This window comes from Gouania willdenowi, chromosome 1, assembly GCF_900634775.1.
Source record: "Gouania willdenowi chromosome 1, fGouWil2.1, whole genome shotgun sequence".
Classification (NCBI taxonomy): Eukaryota; Metazoa; Chordata; class Actinopteri; order Blenniiformes; family Gobiesocidae; genus Gouania; species Gouania willdenowi.
Window position 1 is genome coordinate 387006 of NC_041044.1, and position 13221 is coordinate 400226.

The 13221-nt window shown below is 39.4% G+C and overlaps 1 protein-coding gene across 5 annotated transcripts in view; it reads right to left on the reverse strand.

Annotated features, from left to right (window-relative positions):
* LOC114465759 (tau-tubulin kinase 1-like) overlaps window positions 1-6536 on the reverse strand; it is an 85492-nt gene extending 78956 nt beyond the window's left edge. For all 5 annotated transcript variants that reach the window (XM_028450993.1, XM_028451015.1, XM_028451001.1 and 2 more), the window contains exon 1: window positions 6377-6536. The gene's annotated coding sequence lies outside the window, so the exon portion shown is untranslated. The remainder of the gene's footprint in view (window positions 1-6376) is intronic.
* Window positions 6537-13221: the final 6685 nt, after the last annotated feature.

A 13221-nucleotide genomic window follows, 5' to 3' on the forward strand; every position in this document is an offset into this window, starting at 1 on the left:
TTGAATATGATGTTTTTATTGTTATAATCCTGATTTATTTTTTTAGATTTCTCCTACTAACTGATGCTAACCATTTATTTCTCTTCTCTGGTTCAGTTTGAAGCTAAACATTTTACCTCCTTTATCAGAAAGATTGGAGCATCCCCATACAGTACAGCAAACTGTATGACAACTTATTAATGTTTCTGAAATTTTCTGAATTTATTTCATTAATTTATCTTGGTACATAAGTGCATAGTAAAAAAATCTAAAGTCTATTTTTATATATGTATGAACAAAATAAATATGTTTTGTGTCCTGTCTGGATGTGGTGTTTTTTAATGACCCCATTTTTTAAAGAAAGTTGAAAGCAATACATTTTTTTGTATACTTGACTATCTCACTAACCATTCCTTGGGGAACAGTCGGCAGCCATTTTGCGGCGCCTGGAGTTGTTCGGGGTTAAGGGACTTGCTCAACATCCCACAGTGATGGACCAGGTGAGACTTGAACCGGGAACCCTCTGATTAACTACTAGGCCACCACTCCCTTATCAAAAAAAGCTGGTAAACTGTTTACACTAATCAATATGAAATTACGTTAGGAAAAAAACAATTTATGAAACTACTGTACATAAACAGATATTGTATATACACGTACATATGATGGTGTACTGTATAAATATTGTAAAGCAATGCAGTTATTGATGACAAATCCCAGTTATGTCACAAGGAATCAATAGATTCAAAATGCTCGTCAATAACTTCCAGGAACAAATTCAGTCTTACATGAATCACGTGACGGTCAAACATGATGGACTTAACTCTCTCTCTCTATACGGCTCTGAACACTGAGAACATTTTAATCTCTTTCTGTGCTGGACTCATTCTCCCACAGTGATGTTCTAGAAAGAAAGAATGTCTCAAAGGAAGTTCAGAATGAAATATAGAAAGAAAAAGAAAAGTACAAAGAGAAAATTGAAAACCAGTTTGCTGATTTTAGAGCAGAACCGTTGAACCATTCTGACTGTACAGTTTACAGTATAAATGTTATTAATAACAGTCATCTCCCTAATGCTTTTAACTCATTCTGTTGGTTTGAAAGGACAGACTTTTATGAAAACTGTTCACATCTTAAAAATCTTCTAGAACATAAAAAGGAAAATAACCTGGTGATAACTCAGTAAAGTGTCACCAACCAGTTCAGACAAGTGAATGTCCATAAAGCTGCAGGCCCTAATTTAATCTGTGGGAGGACACTGTGCTCACAAACCTGTTTAAACTTTACCTAAACAGTGGATTCATCACTAAACTGTGGAAAACATCATGACTTTATCTAAACAAACAGCTGAAAGAGTTCAGACCCATAACTCTGACTTCCTTTGTGATGAAAAATCTTTAGAAAATTCTCAGAGAAATAATTCTTGACTTTATTGACAGAAAACTTGATTCCTTACAGTTCTCATACCAGGCAGGAAACCTGAGCAGATTTTAATGTTCTTTTTAAACTTTTTAACTGACAGAGCTCAACGGGTTTTAGTGAATGGCCAATTATCAGATTGTGTCCCTCCAGTACTGGTGCACCCCAGGGCTGTGTCCTCTCACCTCTGCTGTACGTTATGTATACGGGGTACGGACTGGTGCAGATATCTGATCAACAGGGCCCTGAACCAGGCCATGGTAGTGCCCTGTCTGACTTCCTCACATGGTGCGGTGACAATTATTTGGATCTGAACGTAACAAAAACTAAAGAAATGATTATTGACTTCAGGAAAAACCCACCAAAGCATGAAGCAGCATCATTAATGGTGAAAAGGTGGAAATGATGAACACCTACAAATACCTGGACACAATATTTGACTCTGAACTCTGAACATCTACTATTTTAATGTATCTAAACCTATTTTATGTGTTTTTTATCATTCTTTTATTGAGACTTTTTTCATTCATGTGTTGGTTTTATGGATCGTCAGTAAAAGATAAAAATAACTGTCCAACATTATAAAAACTTAAGCTAGGATCATGTGTACAGATTCCTGATCTTCACTCTCTATAGAGCAGGCAGGTTCTCCAAAAATCAAAGAACATCACTTTTATCACACTGTTAGATGTAAATTTTATGTGTTGTTAAATTTATGTTGTGTTACTGTCTATGGTTCTACCGTCTATGGTTCTATGGTTCTACAGTCTATGGTTCTACTGTCTATGATTCTACTGTCTATGGTTCTACTGTCTATGGTTCTACTGTCTATGGTTCTACCGTCTATGGTTCTACCGTCTATGATTCTACTGTCTATGGTTCTACTGTCTATGGTTCTACCGTCTATGGTTCTATGGTTCTACCGTCTATGGTTCTACCGTCTATGGTTCTACCGTCTATGATTCTACTGTCTATGGTTCTACCGTCTATGGTTCTATGGTTCTACCGTCTATGGTTCTATGGTTCTACAGTCTATGGTTCTATGGTTCTACAGTCTATGGTTCTACTGTCTATGGTTCTACTGTCTATGGTTCTACCGTCTATGGTTCTACTGTCTATGATTCTACTGTCTATGGTTCTACTGTCTATGGTTCTACCGTCTATGGTTCTATGGTTCTACCGTCTATGGTTCTACTGTCTATGGTTCTATGGTTCTACAGTCTATGGTTCTACCGTCTATGGTTCTACCGTCTATGGTTCTACCGTCTATGGTTCTACTGTCTATGGTTCTACCGTCTATGGTTCTATGGTTCTACAGTCTATGGTTCTACTGTCTATGGTTCTATGGTTCTACAGTCTATGGTTCTACTGTCTATGGTCCTACCATCTATGGTTCTACCGTCTATGGTTCTACTGTCTATGGTTCTACTGTCTATGGTTCTACCGTCTATGGTTCTACTGTCTATGATTCTACTGTCTATGGTTCTATGGTTCTACAGTCTATGGTTCTACTGTCTATGATTCTATGGTTCTACTGTCTATGGTTCTACGGTTCTACTGTCTATAGTTCTACTGTCTATGGTTCTATGGTTCTACTGTCTATGGTTCTACAGTCGATGATTCTACTGTCTATGGTTCTACTGTCTATGAGTCTACTGTCTATGGTTCTACCGTCTATGGTTCTATGGTTCTACAGTCTATGGTTCTACTGTCTATGGTTCTACTGTCTGTGATTCTACTGTCTATGGTTCTACTGTCTATGGTTCTACCGTCTATGGTTCTACAGTCTATGGTTCTATGGTTCTACTGTCTATGGTTCTACCGTCTATGGTTCTATGGTTCTACAGTCTATGGTTCTACTGTCTATGAGTCAACTGTCTATGGTTCTACTGTCTATGAGTCAACTGTCTATGGTTCTGTCTATGGTTCTACAGTCTATGATCCTACTCTCTATGGTTCTACTGTCTATGATTCTACTGTCTATGGTTCTACCGTCTATGGTTCTATGGTTCTACTGTCTATGGTTCTACTGTCTATGGTTCTACCGTCTATGGTTCTACTGTCTATGATTCTATGGTTCTACTGTCTATGGTTCTATTGTTCTACTGTCTATGGTTCTATTGCTCTACTGTCTATGGTTCTACTGTTCTACTGTCTATGATTCTACTGTTTATGGTTCTTTTGCTCTACTGTCTATGGTTCTACTGTCTATGGTTCTATGGTTCTACTGTCTATGGTCCAATGGTTCTACTATCTATGGTTCTATTGTTCTAGCCTATGGTTCTACGGTTCTACTGTCTATGATTCTACTGTTTATGGTTCTACTGTCTATGATTCTATGGTTCTACTGTCTATGGTTCTATGACACATGTAGGATTCACCTTCATGGTGCGTTCCAGTCATACTTACAGTATAGGACGTTTTTTTCTCTCCTTAAGGAGCTCATATATATGTATAATATGTATGTTTATATGTTTAATATATATGTATAATATGTATGTTTATATGTATAATATATATGTATAATATGTATGTTTATATGTTTAATATATATGTATAATATGTATGTTTATATGTATAATATATATGTATAATATGTATGTATAATATGTATGTTTATATGTATAATATATATGTATAATATGTATGTATAATATGTATGTTTATCTTTAATATATATGTATAGTATGTATGTTTATATGTTTAACATATATGTATAATATGTATGTCTATATGTATAATGTATATGTATAATATGTATGTTTATATGTATGTTTATATGTATAATATATATGTATAATATGCATGTTTATCTTTAATATATATGTATAGTATGTATGTTTATATGTTTAACATATATGTATAATATGTATGTCTATATGTATAATGTATATGTATAATATGTATGTTTATATGTATAATATATATGTATAATATGTATGTATAATATGTATGTTTATATGTATAATATATATGTATAATATGCATGTTTATCTTTAATATATATGTATAGTATGTATGTTTATATGTTTAACATATATGTATAATATGTATGTTTATATGTATAATATATATGTATAATATGCATGTTTATCTTTAATATATATGTATAGTATGTATGTTTATATGTTTAACATATATGTATAATATGTATGTTTATATATATAATATATATGTATAATATGTATGTATAATATGTATGTTTATATGTATAATATATATGTATAATATGTATGTTTATATGTATAATATATATGTATAATATGTATGTATAATATGTATGTTTATATGTATAATATATATGTATAGTATGTATGTTTATATGTTTAACATATATGTATAATATGTATGTCTATATGTATAATGTATATGTATAATATGTATGTTTATATATATAATATATATGTATAATATGTATGTATAATATGTATGTTTATATGTATAATATATATGTATAATATGTATGTTTATATGTATAATATATATGTATAATATGTATGTTTATATTTACAATATATATGTATAATATAGGGATGTAACTATTAATCGTAAGGCAGTTAAAAATCGATTCATAGGTATCACGGTTGATATCGATTTTCTGAAAATTGAATCGCAGTACTTTTTTTAACCAGCTATCCACAAGTGTTGGCGGCGGGCGGAGTCTGCTAATACTTTCTTTCTGGCTGCCTTCTACTCTTAAATATGTTAATAAATGATTCATTACCCCTTTAGCACCGAAAGAATATCTGTAATATTACTTGAATATCTGTAAAAGTCACGTTTTTCTATTAGCTCTGTCTGCTAGCATAGCATCTCTTCTTCACTGCAAGATATCTGCATGTCAACCGACCACTGTGTTACCAGCGCCCTCTGCTGGTCCAAACAAATATGACGTAAATCAGTGTAATCACGGTTTTTTTTTTTTTTTTTAAAGTCCAATTGTTAAGGCACAAAATACATTTTCTGTTGCACTTTTAAAAGAAAAAGAACTAATTTATATTATATTTATATTTATATTTATAATATATATGTATAATATGTATGTTTATATGTATAATATGTATGTTTATATGTTTAATATATATGTATAATATGTATGTTTATATTTATAATATATATGTATAATATGTATGTTTATATGTTTAATATATATGTATATGTATGTTTATATTTATAATATATATGTATAATATTTATGTTTATATGTTTAATATATGTATATGTATGTTTATATTTATAATATATATGTATAATATGTATGTTTATATGTATAATATATATGTATAATATTTGTTTATATGAATAATATATATATGTATAATATGTATGTTTATATTTATAATATATATTTATTTTATATATTGAACTGTGTAAACACACCATCTGGATCTTTCCAGGTTACTAGTGTAAGTGAACGCAGCATAACTCATGTTCTGTCTGTGGTCATGTGACTTACTGAGAAAGGTTCACAAGGACCTGATGGTGTGAAGGTCCATTAATGCCATCAGCTCACAGAGAACACACTGATCATAAACAGCTGAGATGTTTCCACCCTGGGAACTGTGTGTGTGTGTGTGTTCTATGAACATGTCCTGGTCCAGGATGATCCTGATCTTATATAAGCTGCTGTGGAGGCTTCCTGTCTCTCTCTACATCCATCCTCATCCATCAGCATCCTCTCTGCAGTGCACAGTCATGGGTTCGCCCTGCGCATGCGCCCCACCCATCCTACCGATCGATCCATTATCTGGCCCGGACTCTCCCGGGTTATCGATGTAGCACAATGGCACGCACGCACACGCACGCGCACACATTAAAGGCCCATAATAACCCTGCTGATTGTAGGCGCGACATTACGGTAAATAACGGACACGTCCGCGTGCACCACCGCGTCGCTGCGGTACACACGCACACGCGCGTACACGCGCCCGCTGAGCGCTCGGTGCTTGCAGGCCTGACTCGGTGTGGTCGGACTCACCTGGCGCACCAACCGCTCCTTGTCCGCCTTCTGTTATTCTTCATTTGTGGATGGTTCGGTTCTCTGAGGAGGTCCGCGGCCTCAGAGCGGCCCTCCGTCCTAGCCCAGCATCACAGCCTCCTTCATCTGCTCAGTGTGTGTGTGTGTGTGTGTGTGTGTGTGCTGCTCCGCACTGCAGTCAGCAGCACTTCCTGTACCGCCTTCACAATAAAATGCATCATGACACGGAAGCTGTTGAAATAAAATAGTGTGTGTGATTTATCTGGTTTAATTCAATGGAACATGAACATGAAAAATGTTTGTTTTTTAATCGTTTTTATATTTTTTTCGTTTGGTGTATTTTTCTGTAATGTATGTTTTTTGGAGTCATTATGTGTATTTTTGTATTTTTTTTTTGGTGTCGTTTTTGCATTTCTGTTTGTAATTTTGTGTATTTTTTTGTATAAATATTTAGTTTTGTGTATTTTGAGTCATTTTCTTTTTTTTGTTGTTTGGTGTATTTTGCTGTAATGTATGTTTTTTGGATCCTTTTTGTATATTTTTATACATTTCTGTTGTTGTTTTGTGAGGGCGTGTTTTGAGACGTATGTGTGTCTATCTCTGTGGGTTTTCTCCCACAGACGCACACATGCACAGGTTGTTGAAATGTGTGTTTAGAGAGAAAAAAATGGAACTATTTGACACTTCCGGGAACTGAGAGCCAGTAGGGTCATGGTCAGGTGATCATGTACTAGTGGGAGGAGCTCCATCAGTATCCTGCTGGTGATCATGTACTAGTGGGAGGAGCTCCATCAGTATCCTGCTGGTGATCATGTACTAGTGGGAGGAGCTCCATCAGTATCCTGCTGGTGATCATGTACTAGTGGGAGGAGCTCCATCAGTATCCTGCTGGTGATCATGTACTAGTGGGAGGAGCTCCATCAGCATCCTGCTGGTGATCATGTACTAGTGGGAGGAGCTCCATCAGCATCCTGCAGTGGGCCACAAACCATTGCCTGATAATGTTGGAGCAATGGAAAGTGACATTGTTTCAAACGATGGCAGGTCATCTCCAATCTGACTCCTCTGTTCTTCAGGGATGAGATCTCTGTAGAGAGTGTCTAAAAAGAATTGTAATAATGGAATAATGTAAATATGGCTGAGTACACCATTCTCAGAGATAGTAGCATCCATGGTTATGTTCCCGCCCTGTTGGCCTGACACATCAACTGTAGCTCTGTGGCTGGAATCCACCACGCCTTCTGCGTTTTGTTAGATTAAAGCCCGCCTCATCCGTGTAGATGAAGCTGTGCTGTGGTTCTATCATACGCTACTGTATATCCAGAAGAGACTAAATGAGTTTGATGAATTACATACATTTTCATTTTGGGCAAGATACAGTTACATATACAGCACATATAGCATCTTCTTTTCTACAGCCATAGCAAATGTGTAAAGGTCACACTGACTGTACTGTATATCACTATACGATGTTGTACTGTTTACTGTGAGGAACAGTTGCTGCATGCTCATACAGACCTGTACATACAGCAGCTCCTTCACGCTTTCACCATTTCTTTCAAATGGAACCTTGTACAGTTGCTTCATATTCAGCACCCTGTCAATGGCTACGATGCTGATTGTTTGGATGTTATTAAAGATGTTATTGTCCTCTATAACATCACTCTGTATCTCTCCTAATGTCATTGTTTTCTACAACCATGGTACAAATATTCTCCTCCTGTTCACGTGTGAAATGTGGCCCTCTGAGGGTGTCTGAGGGTGTCTGAGGGTGTCTGAGGGTGTCTGCTGTCCTATGTGAAAAAATACAGTAAACCAAAACACAAAACTGAGTAACATACAATGTCATCATTTACATGAAGTATACTTACTGTATATTGTAAAATGCAAGTGGAATACTGTAATATTGTATGAAGCACTACAGAAAGTATACAGTATAAAATAAGGTAAGGTAAGATAAAATTTTATTGATCCCCCAATGGGGGATAGGGTTAGGGTTAGGGTTAGGGTTATATATGTAGATATTGCAGCAGCTCCAAAAAAAGAACCGGGAAAGGGAAACAGGATATATATATATATATATATATATATATATATATATATATATATATATATATATATATATATATGCATCGATGATGTGACTCATACAAACACTATCATCACTCGGGTTAACCAGAAGCCATGGCTGACAGGGGATGTCCATCGGCTACTGAAGGCCAGAGACAACGCCTTCAGAGCCGGAGATGGTAATGGCCTGAGAACAGCGAGAGCCAACCTGTCCCGTGGCATCAGGAAAGCAAAACAGGACTACACAAAAAAGATAACCTGCCATTTCAATGATAGCAGAGACACGCGGAGCCTGTGGCAGGGCATCCAGACCATCACGGACTACAAGCCCGCGCCACAGATCTGCGACGACAACATCTCTCTGCTCAACAACCTCAACAGCTTCTTTGCACGGTTTGAAGCAACAAACAACACAAGCCCTCAGAAAACTCCACCCCCCCCCCCACGACCAGGCTCTGTGCCTATCTGCTGCCAGTGTGAAGAGGACACTCTCCAGTATCAACCCCCGCAAAGCAACAGGCCCTGACAACATTCCAGGCCGTGTGCTGAAGGACTGCGCAGAGGAGCTTAAGGATGTCTTCACGGATGTCTTTAACACTTCTCTGGAACAAGCTGCTGTTCCATCCCTTTTTAAGGCCACTATCATCATACCTGTGCCAAAGAAACCTGCTCCATCCTGCTTCAATGACTATCGCCCTGTGGCACTGACCTCCATCATCATGAAGTACTTTGAACGGCTAGTCATGTCTCACATCAAGTCCATCCTCCCCCCCACCCTGGACCCCTTTCAGTTTGCATACCGAGCAAAACGCTCCACAGAGGATGCAATCTGCTCTGCTCTCCACCCAGCCCTTACCCACCTGGACACAACGGACTCATATGTGAGAATGCTGTTCATAGACTTCAGTTCGGCATTCAACACCATAGTTCCACAACAACTCATCTGTAAACTGGACCAGCTGGGGCTCAACACCTCCCTTTGCAACTGGCTGCTGGACTTCCTCAGTGAGAGGCCACAAGCAGTACGAGTCGGCAGCAACACCTCGAGCAGCATCACACTCAGCACAGGGGCCCCCCCAAGGCTGTGTGCTCAGTCCCCTGCTCTTCACCCTACTGACTCACGACTGCACACCAACCTACAGCTCCAACCACATGGTGAAGTTTGCGGACGACACAACACTGGTGGGTCTCATCACCAAGAACGACGAGACCCACTACAGGAAGGAGGTCAATCTTCTGACCACGTGGTGCAGAGACAACAACCTCCTGCTGAATGTCAGCAAAACCAAGGAGATTGTTGTCGACTTCCGAAGAGGCCACACCGAACACCCACCACTGACCATCGATGGTGCTGCTGTGGAGAGGGTGAGCAGCACCAAATTCTTGGGGGTGGACATCAGTGAGGACCTCTCCTGGACCACCAACACTGCATCACTGGAGAAGAAAGCCCAACGGCGCCTCTACTTCCTCCGCAAACTGAAACGAGCGAAAGCTCCCCCACCCATCATGTGCACATTCTACCAGGGCACCATCGAAAGCATCCTGTCTAGCTGCATCACTGTGTGGGGTGGGAGCTGCACTGAACACAGCAAGAAAGCACTACAACGCATAGTGAATACAGCAGGCAAGATCATTGGTGCCCCACTCCCCTCCTTGCAAGACATATACATCACCCGCCTCACCAGAAAAGCTACCTCGATTGTGAGAGACGCTAGCCATCCCGCACACAGTCTGTTCAGCGTCCTGCCTTCTGGGAGAAGGTATAGGAGCCTCCGCTGTGATCACTCAGCTGCTGCTGTGTGATTAATTAAAATGTGACAGACACAGACTTCTGTCCACGTTGGTCACAGTGATTCAACTATTTTCATACTATGTCCAACGTAAAGTCACAGTTTGATCCAATACAGAGTGAAACATGCTGTCATATGCAGATGAGGATGGAACACAAACTATTAAAAAAATACGTTGAATTACCTTTGAAAACATATCAATATTGTAATATCACATTATGATTTGCTCTCACCCAGAGCTCAAAGAGGAGAGGAGGAGAAGGGGGGAGTGGGTGACAAACAGCAGACGTTGATTCAACATTGATTACATGTTGGCATTTCAATCATTGAAATTTGATCATAAAACAACATTGATTCAATGACATCTTTTCAACATTATTGGGTTAGAACTGGATAATTGTTTGATGGTTGATCCACCATCAAATGTTGACCTTAACCAAAAATCAACCTTTTTGACCATAATTCATCATTTAATTAACATATTTTGCTATCTGGGACATGACCAATAAAGGCGAAAGCCCCGATTTAATTAATTTTAATTTAACCTTTTTTCATCATATTTCATCATTACTTTCTTTTGCCAATTTAACCACATTCACCATTTGTCATGCAAATTATTTGCCAATTTAAACTGATTGTTCCAATATTGAACCGTTTTTGCCACTTTTTATCCACTTTAATTTATAACTTTTAACTGATTTCTGTGGTTTTTAAAATCTCATTTCACCTCCTTTTTATTCACTTTGAACCATTTTATTAGTGATTAAAACCAGGATTTCCATTTTTAAGATGATTATAATAATAATAATAATAAACGTTCCTGGATAACAGTGGATATTATTCAGATGAATAAATAAATGTGGTTATCACAGATTCATAGAACAATGGACCATCATTTTACTGACTTTATCAGAATCAGAATCAGAATCAGAATCAGAATCAGAATCAGCTTTATTGACCAGGTACAGTTTAGAACAATACGAGGAATTTGACTAGGTAGTTGCAGTGAGAGGAGACACATCAACACACCGGAGCAGCCATTTGCGGCGCCCACATATTTAGGTGAAAAAAGGGATCAATAACAGGAGGAGAGGAGGGGTGAGGGGAAAAAAACTGCCAGTTTGAAACTGATTTCCCTAAACAGAGAAAACAGTGTGAAACCAGGAAAAAAACCGCCTCTGCAAACATAAATGTAAGCATGACACAGTCAAACAACTCGAGACAAGGCATGTAGGAAGGGTTGGGTGGGAGGTTGGCTGGGGGAGGGGGTCAGGTGGGAAGAACAACAGGAGTCCAGCCATTTGGGGACATGGGCGTGCTGCCAGTCGGCGCTCCAACCACGCCTCCATGCAGCTGCGGTTGGGGAGGTGGGGAAAGATGGCCGACGAGGCATTTGAAGTTGAAGACCTGTAGCTGCGTTACTGATAACCAGATGACGTGTGGAAAAGTTCAGCATCAACAGTTCCAGGAGGAATGTAGGGAAGGAGCGGGGGGAGGGAGTGGGGGTAAGAGCCGCCGTCTGCAGAAACTTCCTGGTGATAAGAGTTGAGACAACCTTGGCTTTAGCCTTGGCAGCTGGGGAGCTGAAAAGGAGATAAACAATGTGATTTGATACAGGCTATGTTAATTTCCAATAGCCTTCTGTCCTGGGTCTCTCTGCTGTAATCCAATGAGTGGCCTAGTTTCCACTTCCAAGCCGGGTCTCGAACTTCTCCCAGTTGTTATCCATAACGCGTAGACGATCCAAAAGCAGCTCCTGCTTGCTTTTGATATCGATCAACACATGAGTCTGAGTGTTCAGAGCCCTGCTACATCCTTCAGAAATCACTGGCAGCTTTTCCAAAACAGTCGCCAGCGTAGTACGGACTTTATGATAGATTAGGAAACAACCAGCTCCGATCAGCAGCATGCCTACTATCATTATTCCAATCATGTAGATGTCCTCCACGTCTTCCACGGAAAGGATGGACAGACACACAACTCGCCACTTGTTCCAAGGGTCAAGTGTGTATCCAGCCGCAAACGTCCCGCTTGGACATGCGGGGTCACCACCCCTGGTTCTTTGCGTCGAAAAAATCTGATCGATAGCACTGAGAGACCAACTAATTAGTTCCATTATTCCGGTTTTGGATGAGTTGCAGAGAGAGGCTCTTGTTAGTTTCACAAGACCTGACAAAGCAGCAGCTAGGAGAGAGATAAGACGGAAGGGAGGGAGAAACAGAGAATGCGACTGACCTCGTCGAGAGAAGCAAGAATGGATGGACCCCAACAATCTCCCCTTTATTCCCCCTTATAGATGGTCCTGTCTCCACATGACTGTTCTTCAATGTTCATGTCTGTGTTCAACCACCTTCAGCTACAGTGGGACCTTTATTTTGGAGGGTCCCTGCTCTATGGGACCTTTACTTTGGAGGGTCCCTGCTCTCTGGGACCTTTATTGTGGAGGGTCCCTGCTCTATGGGACCTTTATTTTGGAGGGTCCCTGCTCTATGGGACCTTTATTTTGGAGGGTCCCTGCTCTATGGAACCTTTATTTTGGAGGGTCCCTGCTCTATGGAACCTTTATTTTGGAGGGTCCCTGCTCTCTGAGACCTTTATTTTGGAGGGTCCCTGCTCTCTGGACCTTTATTTTGGAGGGTCCCTGCTCTATGGAACCTTTATTTTGGAGGGTCCCCACTCTCTGGAACCTTTATTTTGGAGGGTCCCCGCTCTCTGAGACCTTTATTTTGGAGGGTCCCCGCTCTCTGGAACCTTTATTTTGGAGGGTCCCCGCTCTCTGGGGCCTTTATTTTGGAGGGTCCCCGCTCTCTGGAACCTTTATTTTGGAGGGTCCCCGCTCTCTGGAACCTTTATTTTGGAGGGTCAGAGGGGGTGAACCAGTGTGGTAGACTATATGTAGTAAAGGTCACATGCACAGTTCACAGGGACAAATTATGGAGAGAGAAATAAAGTTATATCTGATGGAAAGTTCCTCTCTGCTACCAC